Genomic DNA, 22,208 nt, shown 5'->3' on the forward strand with positions numbered 1-22,208 from the left:
TTTATGTGATTTGTGCAACTATTCCCAATGTCACGCACCGCTTATTGTACAATATGTGTCACATGGACAGACCACATCAGAAATGTGGACTTTTATGGGGACCTACCACGGGTCATAGACAAAGTCAGAGAGAGACGGTTGAGGCTTGCACTGGCAGGGCACTGCGTCAGGCACCCGGAACTAGTTGCAAGCAAACAAACTAACACTGTGGGATCCAACCCAGGGCAAAGCCAGGAAAGGCAAGATGAGGAACCACCTACGTAGATACACTGCGGCGCAACAGCTTAGCTAACAACACTGTAGAGCTCAAGATGCTAGATAGGAGAGTGTGGAGGGCATTGATCCAGTAGTCCCGAGTTGGTGTTTGCTAGACCGCCCTCTCGCATTGCATCTTTATAATATGTCCTCCTTTAGTAGGCCTAATAAACAAGTCCGTCAGCGTTGCTCCTTTAGCTCTATAACACGGACAGGATGTGTCCATTTCTCAGCCTTGCTCCATCCTCCAGACAATCACTAAAATCTGAAGAATATCTACGTCAGTTGCAGGGTAAGCTGAAAAACTAAATTAAAAAAAACACCCATGCTGGGTCACAACTCAAAACTCACAGCCAGGGGTCATCGCCATGCTGGCTTGGGGTGAACATTTTTGTGAAAATTCCATGACAAAGTGTAAATCAGACCAAGTCTTGCCACGGACACATTTCTCTGTGTACGGCCATGTTGATGACCCCTGCTCACAGCCCAGAGTGTAAGAATTCAAGACGATGGCATGTTCTTTGTGTACTTACCATATTACCTTTGGGACCCACAGAGAGCCAGGCAACCAGAAGGACTGCTGTGTTTTCTGAGAGTGGATAGCGTCCCCAGATTGATTAATTATCTCCATAACAATCCTTTTTAAAGGCTGGTCGCCACAACTGATGGAACAATTCTTGCATTTGAGTTTGTTGGCCAATGTTTACTTTCAAATGCTGCCAGGCCCAAACTCCCTTGCTATTTTTATTCTACTCTGTGCCATTGGGGGGGGGGGAGTGTGGAGCTGCATTTCTGCTCAGGAAAAGTGCACTGCCATTTGAGAGACACAACAACAATCTTTGTTAACCTTCTTTTTGTGATTTTGGAGCAATCACAGTGCTTTAATATGCATACTTAAATTTGCACAAAAAGGGTTTTTCCATGCACTCATTTTCCCCCAGTCCCAGTCTTACTTATAACTGAAATTGCCTTAAGTGGGATTGTGGGTGAGAATAAGCCTTTCACAGCACTATTTCTGTTCAGTCTGTTCCCAGGCAAACCTACAGGCAGTTCCTCTCGGGTCTGAAATGACGCTTAGGGGCCCACTCAATCTAATATCTAATGTGGCAGCAAGTTAAAAGGAAATGCATACTGAATGTCAGGCTTTATCACCTCCTTTAATGGGCCAGCCCTCTTTATATCATTTTTAAAACCTCTTTCCATAGGTTTCATACCAAATGAGCTCTGCTAATTTCATGGCTCTTGGTAAAGGCAGAATTTTGTCGGCAAACGGAAGGGGACAAACCCTTGAGAAACATAACCACCTGCGCTCTTCTCACATAATTATGACATTTTTAAGTTCCATACTGTATGTATGTGAATACACACAGTTGAATAAGATTTCTTCCTGAAATATCGATTCTCCACTCTAAAAATCTATTTATGTCTATAAGACATTATATTTGTGTGTTGTGTATTCCCTTCAGTGGAACGATTTCACCTAAGACATTGTCATTGTAGGTAAGATTGAGCCCTGACCTAGCTAATTTGCACTTGAATAGAAAGACACATATGTAAATTGGAGAATGCAATGCAAGATAACATGTGGCGGTGGCTTGTTAATAATGCATTTGTTTGGCAAACAAATAAATAGACGCATAGCGCAGACAAACATCAGTCACAGATGAACCGCCTCTGTGAACAGACCCATCCCTGAAGGAATGACGAGAGACAAAGTCTGTTTATTCCTTCTGCCACCGCCTGCAATATCCATACTGCTGAAACACGCAATTCCCCAAAGAAAATACACCCCCATGCCAAGCCCACCCTTCAAAACCCCCTCTATAGAGAGAGAGAGAGAGAGAGAGAGAGAGAGAGAGAGAGAGCGGGCTGTTGCAGAGCCAGAACCCGGAGCAGTTACTTGATGTGGTGCTTCCAATACATCATCTGTCTACACATTAGATTCAGGCACAGCAAGCCTGAGAGAAATCGTGGCAGACCCAGCACATAACCTGTTTAACTACATTCATTAGAATGGGAAAAACAGTGCCTCAGCACAACAAAGCTCGGTGGATGTAGAAGCAAGCACGCATGCAAGATGCGAGTCGTGGACGATGGCAGATTTGGGAACTACAAGAACGCACACGCACACGCACACGCACGCACACACACGCACACACACACACAAACACACGCACACACACACACACACACGCACGCACGCACACACACACGCACACACACTCAAACATACACACACTCATGCCTGCCTGCACATAAATAGACACACATGCTTACACTCAGCAGCAGCCTCAGCAGCAGTAGAACTCTTTTATACTGGTATATTCCTCCATTCAGGTTATGGTAATTTTATAGATCACTTGGAAGGGAGGTTACATTGGCTTTAATACGGTTCAAATTCTTGTCCCTGTAACCAAATATAGGCTGTTTCTGGCGAAGGAAGCCTGTTCTGTGGTTACTTAAGGGACGGCAACACAATTCAAAGTTTGTGGCATTTATGCAAAGTTTTGCAGGAGGACAGGGCGAGGATTGTTTGTCTGTTTGTTTGCTTGATTATTTATTTATTTATTTATTTATTGTTTTTGACTGGCATTTTGACAGAGAAATCCCTCTGAGAATAGACTTCTCTTTTCCAGAGAACTCTGTGAGCATATTGAGAAATGCATCAAATATTTACATAAGGCAGAAGCAATCCGTCATTCCCGCTGCAAAATGTTTAAATCCACAGTTTTGATCATTTGTATTCTTTTTTCAACTAGGCCTATGCCCGTTGGGAACACAATGTCCATTTGGAATTGGAACACATAGCCCTTCGGTTAATAGCTGTTGTATTACAGGCCTACGGCCACATCACTATGACTCAGACATAAACCCAATACGCCCATATATAGGCATATATGGACGACCACGTCACTATGACGAGAGAGGGCGAGTGCCAAAGTGCGGCTGGCCTTGGCTATGACTGACATAACGGTTGTATAGGGTATGTTTATAACAAACCTGATATGCCTATATAGGATGACATTTCTCAGGCATAACTATAAACAACAGGGGTTGACACTAAGGTCTCAGAGGCACTTGCCCATCGGGCAAGTACAGGTCATGTTCTACTTGCCCGAAGGTAATGCCCACTTGCCCGAAAAGTAAATCGTCCATTATAAAATGATAGGTACGATTTTAATTACCGCTCAATTTAACATTTATTTCTTTACTTTCTGGGGCTGTGCGATAAAATGTCATACCTCAATACCTCCAAATCCAAATACCAAATACTTTAGCTATGATTGAATGTATGGTTTCACACTTTTTATTTTATATTTTTAAATGTAACAACTGTAAAAACAGCACATTATAGGTAAATAGTGCCCTTATTTTACATTCCACAGACCAGAAGACACAGCGCACTGGCCACACTCAGGTGTTTAGAATAGACAGATATCTCGTGTTGTGTTTATAGACATTTGTGTCCCCTCTCAAATGAGCACTTGCCCTGTCGGGCAACCTGAAAGCCAACTTCACCTGCCCTGACGTTTTATTTACCTGCCGGGGGCAGGTGGGCAAGCCTTAGTGTCAATGCCTGAACAAACTAAATCTGTCATTTCAGAGCCACGTATCTGACCGCTATGCCCATTATGGTCATGTGCATATATGGGACCGGCATGACCATGCCAGTCAGTGATACATGCCATACCATGTCATGTCAGCCTGACCGACCGACATCAAACTCATCGGTAAGGTAAGAGAGTGCAATACTTGGCCGTTGGGTGGGTCGTTGACATAGGAATGTCCACATTGAACTGCAGATCCGACCGATATATTCATATACCGGTAGGCATTTATGGATATACAGTTGTCCAGCACTGCCGATCCAACCGATATGCCCATGTATGGGCATACCAATATATGGCCATATAGTGATGACATCATGAATCTCCATGGGCATAAATGGACTGATAGATACAGAGATCACCATCCATATATGGGCACAAATGGAAATGGAACACAGACTGACAGGTACAAGTTACAACCAAACCTGCGGTAGAACAGTGAAGCTGTCGTCGCCTGGTGGTCAAACCTGGGATTGCAAGACATCTGCATTTAAAGCACTACTGCGCACGATTCTACCGTTTGAAACATAGACATAGAAAGGTAGACGCCTCCATGCCATCGGCTCTGGGGCACATGCATGCACGCTTCCACGTGCATTGCTTCCGCGTGCATCGCTTCCATGTGCGTCATAGAAACAGAAGTTGGTTGGCCAATCAGAGGCAGGTGGGGGTGTTTTTTCCCCCATATGAAGCCTCTAAAAACAGCTGAGCCGCGCAACATCAGGTACTGGATGGAATCATGCCAATGAAGCTCTGTTGAATTGAATTGATAAGTCCCGGAAAAGACGCGCTGTGATTGGCCAGTAGTCACTTTGACTGGTAGCGTTCCCTCAGTTTGTGCGCGCGTGAGAGAGATCCAGCATGTTTTGGTGGAAAAGCACCGCTCATCAATGTACACTTTTTAGACTGACAAAATCAAAATAGAGGAGTTTTGGGACTAAATGGAAAACTGTCATCCGCTTTGCGTGATTTTAGGGCAAAATCTGTATAGGAGCAGTGTCCAAGAATGTGTTTTGCAAGAATCGGACTCATGGTGGCGCTAGAAGAGGGCCATGTGAGAAATGAGGGGTGGAGGTTGTGGTTTGGCAGCCAAGGAGTGTGTGTGCAAAGTTTGGCATGGATAGGGGCAACGGTGGTGGAGATACATATGAGTAGGGCAAAAGTGTGACGTGACGTGTGATGGACAGACTGACTGACAGCCGGTAACTGCGACCTGACGGTTGCAATAATGTACAGATGGCGTTAGTGTTACACCGTTTCCATCTAAATTGACCCAAATGAAACAATCCGCCGTTTCAGGAAAATGTCTATACCCAGTGGTACCGTAAATGAAAAAAAGAAATGGAAATGATTTAGAGGGCCTCTGTATAAGGCCCATATTTCCATTTTCATATATCTGTGAAAGAACAACAAGAACATACACTTCAAGAGGGCAAGCGTCATTTATTCTTATGGGACCAGGAGTTCACAATGTCACCCATTGCCTGAACTGTAACCCCCTTTGAAAAATATCATTATTGATAAGTTGTGGGCTGCCTCTGGTGAGATCAATGTCTCTACGGATGAGGAAATGAGAGTGTGAGCATGTCAAGCTCATCATATCATCAACATATGGGTGAGGAGGCTTGGTGGAAAGATTGAATTAAGCCCGTGTTTGCCAGAGTTTCTCCACAGCCTCAGGCGTCACAGGGGACCTCAAGGTATGCTACAGGCGCGTTTAAGGGCAAATAAAAGCGCACGCGCACGACAGAGAGAGAGAGAGAGAGAGAGAGAGAGAGAGAGAGAGAGAGAGAGAGAGAGAGAGAGAGAGAGAGAGAGAGAGAGAGAGAGAGAGAGATGCTCGGGAGGCAGTAGAGCGTTGAGGTTGATCTGAGATCAATGTGCTCCAGTAAGAATAGAAATGCATCCCTCTGTCAATAAGCACTTCATTTCCCTATATCTATGATGAGGCATCATCCTGAACTCAGAGATGAATAAAAAGGATGGGGGAAGGTTCAGGGCTGCGGTGGAAATTGAATGCTTTTCACTGGAACACTCGTGGTAACATGGTAACAAAGTATCAATTATCGTTATTTATTTTGCTATGTCGTTTTGCCAGAGTGACCAGGGTTCTGGCACATTTGGAATGATTGATTGTGAGCCACCACGAGCACTTGATATGGTTTGGTCAGGGGTGTCACAAGGGGGGGAGAAGTGGGACTGAGTAACTAGGGCCCAAGGTGGAGGGGCCTTAATTATTTTATACTTTAGCTATTGAAAAATAGCAGATATACAAGCTCACAACGGTCCGTGGCCAAATACATATCATTTTGGGGGTCCTTGACATGAAAAAGTTTGAGCACCACTGATCACTGTGAGCTTGTTACCAGTCTAAATGGGTGAAACCCCCTTCCCCCTATGAAGAACATTCATGGGGGCCAGCAGTGAATCCTTGTAGCCAGGGCCCAGAATTTGGTGCGACACCGCTGGGTTGTCGCACCAAATACTGCACATACAGTATGAAACAGAGCTGATACCTTTAAATGCATTTTGAGGAAAATAATGCTGCTATTTGTACCCTGTATATAAAATGTCACAATGCGACATAGCTCTGTTTACACAATGCTGTACCCCCTCCAACTGTATTATGTTCCCCATTTTCAACTGTTTTTATTGTATTTGTGATACTTGCTTTGGCAATGTAAACGTATGTTTTCTCATGCCAATTAAGCTCCTTTGAATTGAATTGAATTGAATTGAATTGAATTGAATTGGTTGGTCTTCCAGGAAGCTTCGGTTCGGTATGAAAATCAACTTGCAGAGACTTGAAACGTGCTTTGATATAGTTATCCGACAACACAAATATCACTATGCCGTTATTTCCGTTTTCATAACGTGCAGATTGATTTGAGAAGTTGAAATATTCCCTGAACGAAATATTGATTTACATACACAATTCCAACGTCCATCTTCTATAGACTCAGTGATGTTTAGTCAATATCAACTTGATTATCCTGTTTTAATGACTTTCGTGAGAATGTAAGCAAATGCGGCATCTAAAAATAATGCAATTATAGCTGACAAATGGTGCTATGTTTATGAATGTGTTATGAAATGATTATGTAGGATGCATTACCAAAGCAGTGATTATACAATAACATGTATTGGTATATTATTATTATTACTTTTAAAGGACCTACACCATGAATTTTCACTTTTTCTATTTTAAAACCTTTTTTTGTGGTCCCACTGGCACCTTCTATCCTCACAAAGTCCTATTTCTGACCATTGTGTCTTTCTCTGGTTTTGGGAAGACAGAGATGAAAAGCTTTCCACGGGTTCTCAGAACAGTGCTGTTCTGAGATTTGATCCGTGTGACGTCACACGGATTCCCGTTTTTTTTTTCAGTCAAACATTTTTTTTTTCAAAACATTTTTTTTTCAAAAAAAATTGTTTTCAATTTTTTTTTTTTTTTTTTTCAAAAACTTTTTTTTTTAAACTTAATTTTTTTTTTAAAAAAAAAGAAAAATTTCAATTTTTTTTTTTTTTCTCAAACATTTTTTTTCAAAACATTTTTTTTTTTTTTTTACTTTTTGTTGTCAACGTGGGGTCCGGGGAGGAGTGAAGAGGAGGGGAGGGGGGAGGGGTGGAAAAACCCCACTAGATATAGATGCGCCCCTGAGCAAACAGAGGCCGTTTTGGTATTGCAGCTGGAGAGCCTCATTATAGTAGAGCTATATAGAACAAACAAAAAGAATGGTCAGAGTGTTTGTTGAGGGTTAAAACCTGTCTAAGACTCAATTTTGAGCATATATTTATACAAAAAATATAGTTTTAAAAGCATGGTGTAGGCCCTTTAAGTAAATCCGTTATCTCCAAGACTGTAATATCTCCAAGACTGTAATTTCAACGGTGCCATTTCTCATCATTTTCAGCCCATTTACAAATATATGTTAAACTTGTAGGTGTAACGCTCGGGATTCGAACCCAAGTCTCCCACATGGAAGTCTAACATCTTAACCACTAGACCAAAGGAATATCCCTATGGACTGAGGGAGATTCTATAGCCTTTTGAGGCCATCAGGCTGAGGCTGTGAGTAACTCTGCTACATAGGCATCTGCTAATCTCACAATATAAACAGACTACTTTTTCACATGTGGATGTGAGCATGGGGTGCCTTCACTGCCTTGGTAAAAAGCAACAGATTAGTTTACTGTTTACTATGAAGGTTGCTGTATTAGATTACCGTTAATCCTGCAACATGGTGTCCGGTGCTTGCTGGGAATACCACCTCGCTCTGGGTGGCTCCATGGGGGAGGCCTCGGTGCAACGTTGGCTCAGATCGCATGTTTAAAGATGAATCACCGTGGGCATACAGATGAGCTCAGTGCAGGTGTTGCCAGAGTCACCATGATAATGGTCAGAGCATGAAGAATCGTACCAGAAGCTATGGTATTCTGTAGCTTATAATGCTGAAACACACTCATACATGTGCACAGACACAGGCACGCACATGAGCCGCACGCACGCATGCACGCATGCACGCACGCACGCACGCACGCACGCACGCACGCACGCACGCACACACACACACACACACACACAATGACAACATAGGGGTGAAAGGTCATAAGCATCATCTCTATCCAGGAAATTAAATATAGCTGGCTCTATTGTTGAGACACACAGAGAGAGAGAGAGAGAGAGAGAGAGAGAGAGAGAGAGAGAGAGAGAGAGAGAGAGAGTCTGACTTCACAGGCTACTGTAAAACGTGCAGTTCCACAATAAAATTCAGCATTTTTCAAATTCTTTGATAGCAAATATGTAATCAAACTTTAATTCAGAATTATTTTTAGAATTGCATGGCAGAAGAACAGCTGAGTACTTAGAACATCCATCTTTTGTATTGGCGTGGGCGGGTGCCTGGTTTGTGTCGAGATTTGCCCAATCAAAGTTCTGAAACTGTCCCCATCTGGTTTGACAATCTGTTTTGATAGAAATCAGTTGATTTTTCTCTGCTCCCACTCTTCTCTCTCTCTCTCTCTCTCTCTCTCTCTCTCTCTCTCTCTCTCTCTCTCTCTCTCTCTCTCAGCTCTTTTTCAAGCCTACATGCTTGAAGTTTCCCAGAGATTCTGGCTTAGAGGCTTGGGAATGATCAGAGTACACTATCCATCACTGCCATCCATGCATGCGATGCCAGCTAGCCAACGCGAGGGAATAGGGCTTCATACAAAGGGGTCCCAGGAATTTGTCCTAAACTACTGCAGAAGAGATAATTGGACAGAAGCTTAAGTGGTGTGTCATTGTAGATGAGGCTTTTGTTGTTAATTTTTAGAGATTTATTAATGTTTTTGTTTTTGTAAATGTACTAGTGTTCATCTGCTAGTATAAGCTTTGTGGATCTGTACAGGAATGGACTGATGCTGATCATTACTGATGCTGATGACTGGAGATGCCGATGGAGAGATCATCTGATGGCGACGGAGAGGGAGAGATTCCCATATTTACATGATAGCCATTTATGACACATTGGGTGTACGGTGGTTGGAGTTGTAAGAGTAAAATGGCCACTGTGTGTATTGTATTGTGTGGATTTTATGGTGCCCCCAATTATTGTCTGGTAGAGTATGTTTTTTTTTTTTTTGCAAAACACATTTTTGGACAGTACTCCTACAGATCTTGTCCAAAAATCACACAAATCGGTAGACAGTATCTGATAAACATGAATCTGTCCAATTTACCATATTCCATCCTGATTGTCTAAGATTGGCTTCCAAAGTTTGCAGGATTGCTCCATTTTGTACAAAATGCCTCAAATCATGAACAGTGTGAGCGTGCAATTTTGATTAATTTGTGAACGCACATTCCCACTAGGCCGAAGAAGAAATGTCACTTAAACATTTTCAAATCAGCCTCATGGTGGCGCTATAACAGGCCGATTCGTGTTTTTACTTATAACTCCACCGATCAGAGTATAACTATGTATATGAACTCCCTGGAGGCCAAGGAAAAAAACGCTGACCTGCATTTTTCACATCTGCCTTTATAGCGCCACCAGGAGGCCGACTTATGTAAAACACATTATTTGATTACTCCTTCGGATTTTATCAAAAAATCTGCAAATAAGCACAGTCTCTATATAGCTGGGGAGGAATTGGTAAAGTTTGTGCACTTGGTGAGTAGATTTTCATTTTTGGCATGGTGTTGTAATGGGTATAAGATTTTCAAAATACATCGCAAACAAGTTGGGCTCGCCCCCTAGTGGCCTGTTTGCAATTAATCAAATATTAGATAGGTCAGTAAATGGTTGAAACCCCAAAGAGATTTTTCAATGGATTATGTTACTGTATGCTAAATAACAGGAAAAAATTACTTCTGAAAAGCATCATTTTCAAGATGGTGTCCACGATGGTTGCCGGGAGCTATGCAAACAGGCCACTAGGGGGCGAGCCCAACTCGTTTGCCATGGTTTTTGAAAACTTTATGCCCATACACAACACCATGCCAAAAATATAAAACTAGTTACCAAGTGCACAAAACACCTCGTAGTGCGAGGCGTTGTGTGCTTGTGGATCAGCTATTTTCTAATTTTTAAAATGATAAATACAAACGGTTTTGGAAGTACAACAATGGGGCGGCTGTGGCTCAGGAGGTAGTGCAGGTCGTCCAATGATCCGTGGGTTGGCCGTTCGAACCCCGCATTGCCTCCAATGAGTCGGTCGGTGTTAGCTTGCCACCATTAGTCTGGGATGTGGGGACGCTGGCGTCGACTATTCACCTCTTCACTTTCCAATGTATGAATGAATGGACCATTGTAAAGCACTTTGAGTTTGCAACTTTCTTAGAAAAGAGCTATAGAAATGCCATCCATTATTATACCACCCGACAACAACAATATTTCAAATATAAAGATGTTACAATATTGTACAGCCCGCAGAAGTATCTGTGTCTTCCGTATTGTTAAATAAAAAACATTTTTAACCGATTGGTTCAAGGTTCAAGGTTGTAGTCTACTTTATTGTTACATCTTTTTTTTACAGGTATAGAGTAAAACGTATTTTGATTTGGCTTCCTTCAGACAATGCAGCAGTATTATATACTGTATACAGTATAATAACAGCAGAACAAAATAGAAAATAAAAAAAAGAAAGATAGTAAGATTTGGGGAAAGGAAAGAGAGGCAAAAGAGCAAAGAGAGAATAAAAGAGCACCCTCAAATGTAAAGTTTGGTATATTTTATACACCAACAGCATTTTTTTCCAGTAGTTTCTACTGTACCTAATTATTTTAGTACCTAATCTTTTCTTTTGTAGACAACTTCACAGTGTATTCTATGTGCAACAGGTTAGTATATTCAACTTCACATGCAGTATATGTATGTACAGTAGGTGCAATTCAACTTCACAGTGTCTATTTATGTACAGTAGGTGCAGCATAGTAGTGCAAGGAAGGGACGGGGGGAGCTCGCGATTCCTTTTGCCTTGGATCCTTCTCGTTCTTGACAGTTTGTTCATGTGCCTGATTGTGAGTGGAAAGAAGCTTTTTTGCAGTGGTAGCTTTGAGACTGCGTAGTCGTTTTCCATACAGCAACATCTTAAACAGACTGTAGTCAGGATGGCACAACCCCCGCACAACCCCCGTACACCCCCCTGCAATGCCTTGCGGTCGGTTGAGCTCGGTGCAGCTGCCGTACCAGGCAGTGAAGCAGCCAGTCAGGATGATCTCTGTGGAGCCTCTGTAGAAAGCTCTTATAGGACTTTTGGGGCCCATCCCAGCTTTCTTCAGCTTTCTGAGAAAGTAGAGGCGTTGTTGTGCTTTCTTGACCACCTTTTCTGTCTGCACTCCCCAGGTGAGATCCTCAATGATGTGCAGTCCCAGGACTTTGAACTCTTTGACCCTCTCCACTGCTCTTGGAGAAAGATCTGACCCAATGCATTTGGATCCCCATTCGGAATGGTAAATTTACTATAATCAATTTTTTGTCTTAGGAAAGCGAAAAATACAAAACAAATATCAAGGAATTCAAGTCTCCATGGCGTGAGTAATCAATAGAAAAGATACAATTTTGGGGGTGAACTACTCCTTTAACCTAAAATTAGTAAACCAACTAATTTGAAATGGTTATAGTGTTTCAAAGTACTTGTAGGCCATACAAAACAAACTGGTACAAAAGAGATTTTGCCACCTCAAAAGGATCACGCTCGGTGCTGACATTCACAGTATCCATTGACTTAGTTTCATGGAAGTAATCCAGATCCTTGCATTTCATAAAGCTAATCCACAGAGAGTAAGAACAGAAGGGCAGTTTGACACAGAAAATGTCAGGGCACCAAAGACTAATAATAATATTTCAGTAAAGGTGGCTTTTCAGCAGTGAAGCTGCACCTTTCTCAAAGTTGAAAGAGTAAACACAGTTAAGAGAGACAGTGAGAAAATGAGCAGGGAAGCTGCACCCACCCCCCACCCTTCCAGCAGAAAAACGAAAAACCCCTCCACCTAACACTATATCTCCATGGAAAACACGGCTGCCATTGCAGATTCTGTCAACAACTGCCAACCAATGCATCTTCAGAAGGTGAGCCGTGATCAACATGGAGAGGCTTTACCTAGTAGGCACTAGGCAGATATACGAGAAGAAGAAGCAGACACTTTATATATTTTGTATTTGTGAATATTCTTTTGTGTTTTCCGTTCCCACTACTACCTTTCATATGGCAAAGTTTAGGAGTGTGTTTAAAATGCAAAGATGTTGTGCTTTTTTCCACTCCCACAGTGCATCCATCCTCATGCTCTCTTTCGTGCATCTCTCTCACTCATATGCCTTTTCTGTCTCTCTCTCTCTATTTCTGTCTCAATCTCTAGATCCTTCTGTCTCGCTTTTCTCACTTGCTCCCCTCTCCATATTCTTCCTCTGTTTCTCTCTGGGAGAGTATTTTTGCAGGTCTTTAAGTCTGAGTGTATCAAAAAAGCAACTGGGTTAAGCACCGTTGGTCCGGCCAGTTTAACATTCACCATGTTACCATACACCAGCGTCGGCAGGTTAGCATTTCACCAGGTTAGCATTCACCAGCGCCGGCAGGTTAGCATTCACCAGCGTCGGCAGGTTAGCATTCACCAGCGTTAGTTTTACTGAGGTTAGGGTTAAGGTTAGGTTTAGGTGTATCTCCGTCCCCCAGACCTTCGGCACCTCCGCGCAGCCAATCACAAGCTTCGGTCTGCCTTAACCCAGTTGCCTTTTTGATACACTCGGACTGAACGACCTGCAAAAAACACTCTCCTGTTTCTCTCTAAGCTTGTCTTTGCTCTCTATCCCCCTCAGGTCTCCCCCTTCCTTCCTTCACCTCTCTGCATATTCTTCACTCATTGTACACAACTACAGAGGTTTTGAGGGAAGCATTTCTACCCTTCCTCAGGTGTGAAAGCGCGTGAGGAGCATATTCTCCATATTCCATATTTCTGGCGTGACTGGTGTTGACTTGTGCACTGATACAGCAATTTCAGACCATGCAGTCAAACATTGCATGGGCGTGCACAGCATCTCCCGCATAGCACGCAGCACGCACCCTTATTATGCGCACATGTAAGCGTGTTGGAAGCCATGCAAAAACAAAAAAAACTAACTCTGAGTAGCATATTTCTGGCATTTATTCCTACATCTTCTCCCTTTTCCTGAGGGGAAGAAAAGGCTGCGTCCAACCCACGTTTGTGCAGGGTGCTAAGGAACAAAACGGGAAAGGGGCCTGATTAGACACCAGCCTCACTCTCTCTCTCGCTCTCTCTCTTTCACACACACACACGCACGTACGCACGTGCACGCACGCCTGCACGCGCACACACACAGTAGACTGTAATCAAAACAAATCCTACATCAATAAGTACGCCTGTACTACATTGAACCCATGGATTCTTAGAACACAGAAAAAGGCAGTCGGGGTGGGGAGGATGAAAAGAGCACTTGATCCACATTATCGCGGGTGTGGGTTGTGCTTAAGCCGTGCAGCGTGCCATAGAGGAGTTATGTTATATTCATATCGCCACCCCAACCTTCTCTCTCACGGCCAATCCCAGGTGTTCCCTAGTTCAGGGGTCTTCAACGTTTTCAGGCCAAGGACCCCTTAGCTGAGAGAGAGAGATGAAGCAGGGACCCCAGATTCCTTATAGTTACATCGTTTGACAGGCAGGCGCCCGACCCAAATCGGAACTAGATACACTGAGCACAGTTCAGCATCAATCGAGAAACTTCAAGACAAGTAAAACAGCGACAGATAAAAGTCAAGGCCGACAGGGGAACCCTTTAAGCACAGCAGCAGATAGCGTGGGCCCGATGAATCTTAAGTAGGGGTCCCAGATTTTATAAAAGGCGTCTATCTTAGAGTGTAACATACATGTTATGTATTCACAAGGAATACAATCCATTATAATATTGTGCCATGATTTTTTGGAAGGAGCAACATCCTTGATCCAAAATAGGAGAATATTCTTCCTGGCAGCAAACGTTAACACATTGAATAGCCTCTTATGATTGGCATTGACAATATGACCATCTGGGAGACCAAGTATAGTGTTATTGTCTAATTAATGTATGTCTAAAAATTTAATAAACATATTATTCAAAAAAACAAAAAAAAACAATCATTGTGTATTTTGGATTCATGTCAACTCGTGTTTTCAGATATTTAACCACTTAAACCGTCAATACTTAATAAACTAGACCTTTCACTCTGTACTTAGTCTGCTCTTTTTCCCTCTACACCAAACCTCTTTGCCGAAAATAGCCGATCTACAAGCTCACAACGCCTCGCTGCGGCTAAAGTTCTCTGAATATGGACACTAGGGTTCAAATGGTTAATATAAAAAAGGAGAAAAAAAAACTTTCTATCACTCAAAGATTTGGAGGACCCCTGTAGTAACTCTGAGGACCCCCTAGGGGTCCCAGAACCCCTGTTGAAGACCCCTGGCCTAGTTTATATGACTTAATAATGTAAAGAGGACAGAGGAAAGGCAAGCACTCGCTGGCAGCACACAGTACATACCGGTAGCGCAGCGTTACTATGAACTCTTCATAGTATGAAAAATGGATCCATTTGGTTAAAAAATAAATGACACTCAGTTGACTTAACACTGAGGATTTTACTGTGCACCCTCGGGCCGAAGTATTTTTCAAGCGGTGGCACTTCCCCTTCCTTTGCGATGCGTCACAATCATCACAATGCCATTCCCTCGCTGCTGTGCTGTAGGGTGCGTCTCCGTCAGACTAACAATGGCGTCCCTGGTGAATCAAATCGGGAGATTATCAGAACATTCAAAACAGGCCAAATTGGCTTCCGGGAGAGCTAAAATCAATCTAAACTGAAAATTGTAGGGAGAGAAAAAACGAGGGATATTGGAGGCAAGAGGGAGGAGGAGGAGAAGGGGGGGAGGAAGAGAGGAAACCCAAAACTGTTTTGGGTAATGTGAGCGAAAAATGCCACAGCATCAATTACTGAATGATTGAGGACGAGCCGGCTGTGTTTGTGTGTGCAGCCATTCAGCTGAAGAGAGCGAGAGACAGAGGGAGAGAGAGAGAGAGAGAGAGAGAGAGAGAGAGAGAGAGAGAGAGAGAGAGAGAGAGAGAGAGAGACAGATAGACAGAGACAGAGAGACAGAGACAGAGAGACAGAGATAGAGGGGGAGGATATGGATAAACAGTGATTACGCAGAGTCCTCCAGATTGTGAATGTTCATATTTGCAGAGTGACTCTGGGACATCGACAGCTGTATAACTGCCTGTCATGTATTCAAATATGCATTTCATTTGCAGCTCACGTCTCATTTTTTTTTCTCCTTCCATTTCTTTGTAACAAATTAAAACATGCATAGAAAACATGAGTGCACCAGTTGAGGAATGCTTAAGCCGAGGGAGAATAACGTAGCATAATATATTAATACAAACTCTGTTATAGGGTTATTCCTTGCTCTCAATTCAAATGAGAGAGTGAGGTGTCGAAATAGTCACGGTGAACCGCAAAATGTGGCTATATAGCCACGTGTGTAAACCAGGTACATGCGTGACAGCCACTGTCCTGAAACCTATACCGGGAACCCTGCACGTAAGAGACAGCTTTCATGTGTCAAAAAAACGTCCAGCCCACAACCGCCTATAAACCTCCTCCTACTACTACCCCCTTCCTGTCTTACTCTCTCCCTCCCGCTCTCTCCCACTCTCTCTCTCTTTGTCAACTCCCCCAAACCCCCCCCCCCCCCCATCTCCTGCTTAGTTAAGTTAAGTGATAGGCCGTGACAGGGGTTCCTTCGTTCAAAAGACAGCTGCATCATTAGGGAGCTGAGGAGAGCAGTTCCTGCCCCTGGGGGATGGATGACAGTTCGTCACCGCCCTGGGGCCTACCTTTCTTTAGACTATGGAAATCAAAGAGGGAGAGCTGAGAAATTTGAATAGAATAGGATGAAATACTTTAATACCCCACCCCATGCATTAATTATTTTGTGAGAATAGATATGAGGTTTTCTTTTTCTTTTCTTTTTTTGTGGGGGGGGGGGGGGGGGGGGTCATTGGGTGTGAGTGAACCCACATGATCAGGCGGCCAAGGCCAAGGGTCAGGGATATTTCTGGGTCTGACAGTAAACAACGTGAAACTGAGGTGAAAAACTATCTAGCGTTTTAACAACTGTCTGTCCGGCAAAAGTTCTGCACACAAAACAAATACTCCCCCGTGCCAAGGTTATCCACAACTACAAAATAGTCAACATACAGTATTGATCATTCACAAGACGTTTTTTTTTAACGGCAGACTCCAAAGAAACTTCCAATGTGTGTCTGGGGAGGAAACCGATCTACACCCTACAATATATCATATTAGCATACCACAACTCGACGTTGACTCACGCAACATAAGACGCAGATAAGAACTTCACAGCTTCCTTGAATTTGAGTGCGGCTTTTGATTCTAATCCTTTTGAGGTTTGTCCTGAGTTCAAGCATTTTCAGAAAGTCTGGGGTAACCTTGTTCTGTCAGAGCCATATTCTTGAGTGCTGGAGCTCTTGTAAAGTCAGTGGCAAAGGTAGAGTACTGATCTGCTGCTATTCATGCCAAACAAAGGCTCTCATTCTGACTGAACAGCAGCAGAGCACCAGAGAGTGCAACTCTAGATCACAGAGATGGAATCACTTCTCTATTGTGAGACGTCCTTCACGATAATCATTCAAAGCGCTGACAATGAGGCACATTCAATGCATACTTTCAAAGACATGAGTCACGCAACGTTATGTGTAAATATATACAGGGTTTATAATGAATGTATATTGTATATTTTTCTTTTTTCTTTTATAAGACAACATAAAACAACGCATCAACAACTCAACAAGAAAAACAATCACCAGACTGCATATAAAACATGAGTATTGACCTCAGTATTTGACACAACAACAATTGGCCTTGTACAGAGCTTTGCTCTGTAGAGTCGAGATGACCTGTGAATGTTTAATTAAATTGCTAAATGATATATCACACAGTAAATCACACAACATATCAGACAGACTTTATTTAATTTGTTTAAATGCATTTAATTAAACAAATTGAACCCAAACGTATACATACCTGGGCTCACAAGTATACCAACAGAGCTCAACAGTGAGTTTCTGGGGAAAAAAACATTCATTTTCTCCATAGAGGATTTGATTATCAGATGATGTCTTATCAGACAAGGATCCTAGATTCTAAAACAATACTGTATATGCTCCTGTAAAAGTCAAACGCACTACAGTAAAATCAATGACCATACATGAAGCTAGTTAGCATTTGTTTTTGTTTTTTAGGTTCTTTAGAACTTTGATTATATTGTGTTTTTCTCTAGATAGATATCCATTTACATTGTTATATTGCTGTTAATGTACTGACTTATTATCTTGTTTATTATTGTGATGTTTTTTGTCTGCTATTGTAAGTCGCTTTGGATTAAAAGCGTCTGCTAAATGCCTAAACTGTAAACTGTAAACTGTATGCAATCAATCTAGTTTTAAGCAAAACACGTTTCATGATTGATAGCTTAGTTTTTCATACCCCATATCTATCGGACAGTGGAATATTTATTGACATCAATAAACGGAGGAAACATCTTATACGTTAATAGTATTTGGGTTTATTCCAGGAAGGGGATCTTACAAGCATCAGAACGACATGGTTCCAGATCAATTCTTCCTGCGTTAACACAGTGATACAAATGTTTTATACACCTTGGGGGTTACGTCTGACGTCTTTACGTCAAGCCGTCAGTCGACATATTAACGTGCTCCATTTCCTAGGCAACTAGGGCTGGTGTGACACCAAAACTTTAAACAACTCCGGGGTTAACTTGATATTATGGCTTTCTGTGAGAGATTCTACCAAAACAATGCTGTTAACAGCCTCAGAGGCACAGACATTTTAACCAAACCTATACTCAATAGACATGCTGGCTACCTAATATAAACGAGCACATACAAATGAAATAATATCTATACAAGTGATAAATACATATTTTTCACTCTATCAATGATGTCAAGGAGATGCAATGTCTCTGATTGGTGGAGCTCACATTACTGTTGAAATGTTACTGACTGCCATGCGAATGGAGAGAGGGCGAGATCATTTAGCGACCTACAACCGGGTCGCGACGTGGTCGGTAGTTTTCAGCGACCGGGTCGCAAAATCGAGCGACCGGGTCGCTCGACCGGGTCGCTAAATCACCGACCGCGGCACTAAAGCGAGCGACCGGGTCGCTAAATGGAGCGACCGGGTCGCTAAATCACCGACCGCGGCACTAAAGCGAGCGACCGGGTCGCTAAATCGACCGACTGGGACGCTAATTCCATCGACCGGGACGCTAATTCCACCGACTGGGACGCTAATCCAGCGACCGGGTAGGTAAATCCACCGACCGGTGGTCGCTTCCACCGACCTACTAACCCTAACCCTAACCCTAACCCTAAACCTAACCTCAGTAACTTTACCTCAGTTAGGCTAACCTGCCACGCAACCTCCCGACCGTTACCTCAGTTAGGCTAACCTGCCACGCAACCTCCCGACCGGGTCGCTAAATCACCGACCGCGTCGCTAAATCACCGACCGGGTCGCTAAATCGACCGACTGGGGCGCAAAATCTTCCGACCGGGTCGCTAAATCTACCGACCTAAAACTGCAGGCAGGTCGGTAGATTTAGCGACCGGGTCGGTCGATTTAGCGGCGCGGTCGGTGATTTAGCGACCCGGTCGCTCGATTTAGCGACCCGGTCGCTGAAAACTACCGACCACGTCGCGACCCGGTTGTAGGTCGCTAAATGATCTCGCTCCTACTGTGCGAATGTCACACAAGTTTCTACAAGAGAGCCTGCACAATTGTAACGTTTTTCACATTTCAATATTTTACTCAGAGATTCTTTTACCTACATATGTAATATTTTCAAGCAAAGGACCTACACATGTCTGCTATGATAAACCACTTCAAGTTTTTCATTTTATAAAACAGGTCATGAGTTATTAAACCGAAAGTGGTCACTGTTCCGATGTTACATTTGAAGCCCACATGGGATTAATTGTAACAGCATGGTTTACAAATGTAACACAGCTAAAGAACCACATTAAACAAATCGTTTTTAGTTTAAATCAATTATATTTCATTCAAGCAACTCTTTTACGTTGTTTTCATACCATGGATGTGATAAGATACTATATCATATGCAAGGAAAATATTAAATATTACCAGATGTACCAGTTCGAGCGTTTGAGTAAATTCCATGGGAAAATGCATTGATTATCTAAATAAATAGCAAGTTTGATTAATGCAACACGTTATACATCCCTAATCTGACTTAACATACCCTGTACTTGAATGTCAGCTGACTGAACACAATATTGGCCAATATGTCAAATATGTCAATATGATATGATCATGTTAATTGTGTTACAATTGAACCGATTTGGCACCCCTGCTTTGACGTTGCCTACAGAACAGAACTACTGTAACATGCATAGCATGTTAAAACTATATAATCTAATGAAGAACAGATACATGCAGACAACCATCTAGATTTTATATCAGCAACATTAAAGAAAAGATTTGCAGACCAAAGATACTCAAGGTGATTTTTTTTACGCATTTTGCGAAATACCAGTTTTTCTGCAATAACTCGGTCTAGGTTGGATAAAAATAATTCTTACTTCCTGGACACGTTCATTACGGCCCTGGTCACATACTGATGCGATGACGTCACGATGGCATTGACCAATCAAGAGATAATGTGCTTGTTAAAATTATGAAGCGTTACAAATGAGGCGGCTCTCCCCTATATTAGATCCCATAACCCGGAGGCATAATCTTAAATCGTTGTGGAACATGCACTTCCAGTCAGCAACAATATTTTATACACTATTATTCTATAATATTATACTATAATAAAGACAACGATTAAAGTTAAAAAAGAAGCAGCTAAAATTCGAAATGATCATTTTGGCTGCATATATGGGCATATTGGTCGGATCGCCGGTTCTGGAAAATGGGATCACCATATATGCCTATATAATAATAATAATAATAACATATGCCTATACCTGGCACGGCACTCCCTCAGGTTGTCAGCGACATGCTCGCCGAGTTTGAAGTCGGTCGATCGGTTTATTTCCCGAGGCATGCACACACAGACGGTCAGACAGAGATTTTGCACATTTATAGCAGATGTGTACGCTGTCTTGTACCTTCACGCTTTTTGAGATTTTCCAAACATGTTTATGAACAGAATAATCTTTTATGCTCATGATTCATCAGGAGCCTGGTTGGCTTGGTTCCAGTCTCTAAAACTCGTAGGATTTTCTGAAACGTCTATGGAGAAATGAATGGGATGCACACTCATTAAACATGGTCAGCCATGGTAGAACAAAGGCAGCAAGCATATGGCTACAAAGTTGCCCATCCTGACCGCAGCTTCCTGATTTGTCAGATTATCCAATGGAACTGAGGGATTAAAGGCCCCCTACAGTGCGATCCATTTTGGCTGGTGAACAGAAATGTGCTATACCGTGCCTACACACACACATGGGAGTTTGTCAATGCTAATTGGCCAGCCTACTCGACCATTGAAGTGGAACACAGCTTCCCGAACACATCACGCCATGTTTGTTAGCAAATAAATCGAAATGTTACCATGGCTGTGGAGCTGCGTAGGGTTATTGGCAGTGCCGTGACACCGGTCTCTGGCAACGCATGCACGGTTTAACCTGCAATTTAACGCCTACAGGGACCTGGCCTGAGGCGGCTGGTGGTGGGGAGTGAGTCTACCAACAACAGCACGCTGTGGGGAGAGAGGGAGAGAGAGAGAGAGAGAGGAGAGAGAGAGAGAGAGAGAGAAATCTGAGGCTGTCCCCTCCAACCAGTTCACCGTCTCCCCTACTAACGGTGAAATCTCAATTGCCTTGCATTCCATTCATCTCAATTTGTTTGCATGTTGTTTCTATGGAGAACCAATTTGTGCTTTTCTACATCGTTCCTGATCCAAGTCACATTGAGGGATAAGACTTCACCCACTTATGTGGTAGGCAGCAGGAAGTGTTGGAAGCAGCTTCTGTGTGGTAGAGCACAGCATTATAGGCTGCAAAATGCCCCCATTTAATGTGCAGAGATCCTTTTCTGTGGCGTTTTGCCTCTGCCTATTGTCTCGCTTCCCTTATTAACATGCACTTAAATTCCCTTTGTTCTCTCAAGTGCTCATTAAAGAATACAGTGTCTTCTGATGTCTATAGTTTTACATAATTAGAACCCAAGAGGGTTCCACATGTGCACTAAAGTTCTCCGTTTGTTTTAGTCTGCATTAGAGGAGCAATTTGTTTAATTTCTCTGGAGTTTAACCTTGCTGACTGTGATGGAAAAGCACCTGCAAATCGTGTGCTCACTGCAAGATCACTGGCCGTCATATGAATGTTTAGTTTGTGGTATCTGTGGTTTGCTATTACTTGATATTTTTTTTCTTTTTTAATTTTCCCCCCAGCCTGGCGAAGATAAAAAATAATAGATGAGGAATTTATAGACAGAATATGGATGGATGGATGGATGGATGGATGGATGGATGCTGGATGGATGGATGGATGGATGGATTCAGCTATGGCCACCTCAGGTTTATATTATAAGGATATGTCATGGTGCGAGTCAGGAGATAAGGACCCAAACGCAGGGCAACCTTTTTTCTATAAAGAAAGAAAGCACCAGTGGAATATACATGAGTTAAACACTAGGAGATCAAGCACTAGGAATATACACTGGGAGATCTATACAAAACAACCAAGGAGCCAAGAGTAGAGATCAAACATCTGTGAAACCCATTGAACAAACTGGCAAGGAAGA

The sequence above is a fragment of the Nannobrachium achirus genome, assembly GCF_963921795.1.
Source record: "Nannobrachium achirus genome assembly, chromosome: 21".
Taxonomy (NCBI): Eukaryota; Metazoa; Chordata; class Actinopteri; order Myctophiformes; family Myctophidae; genus Nannobrachium; species Nannobrachium achirus.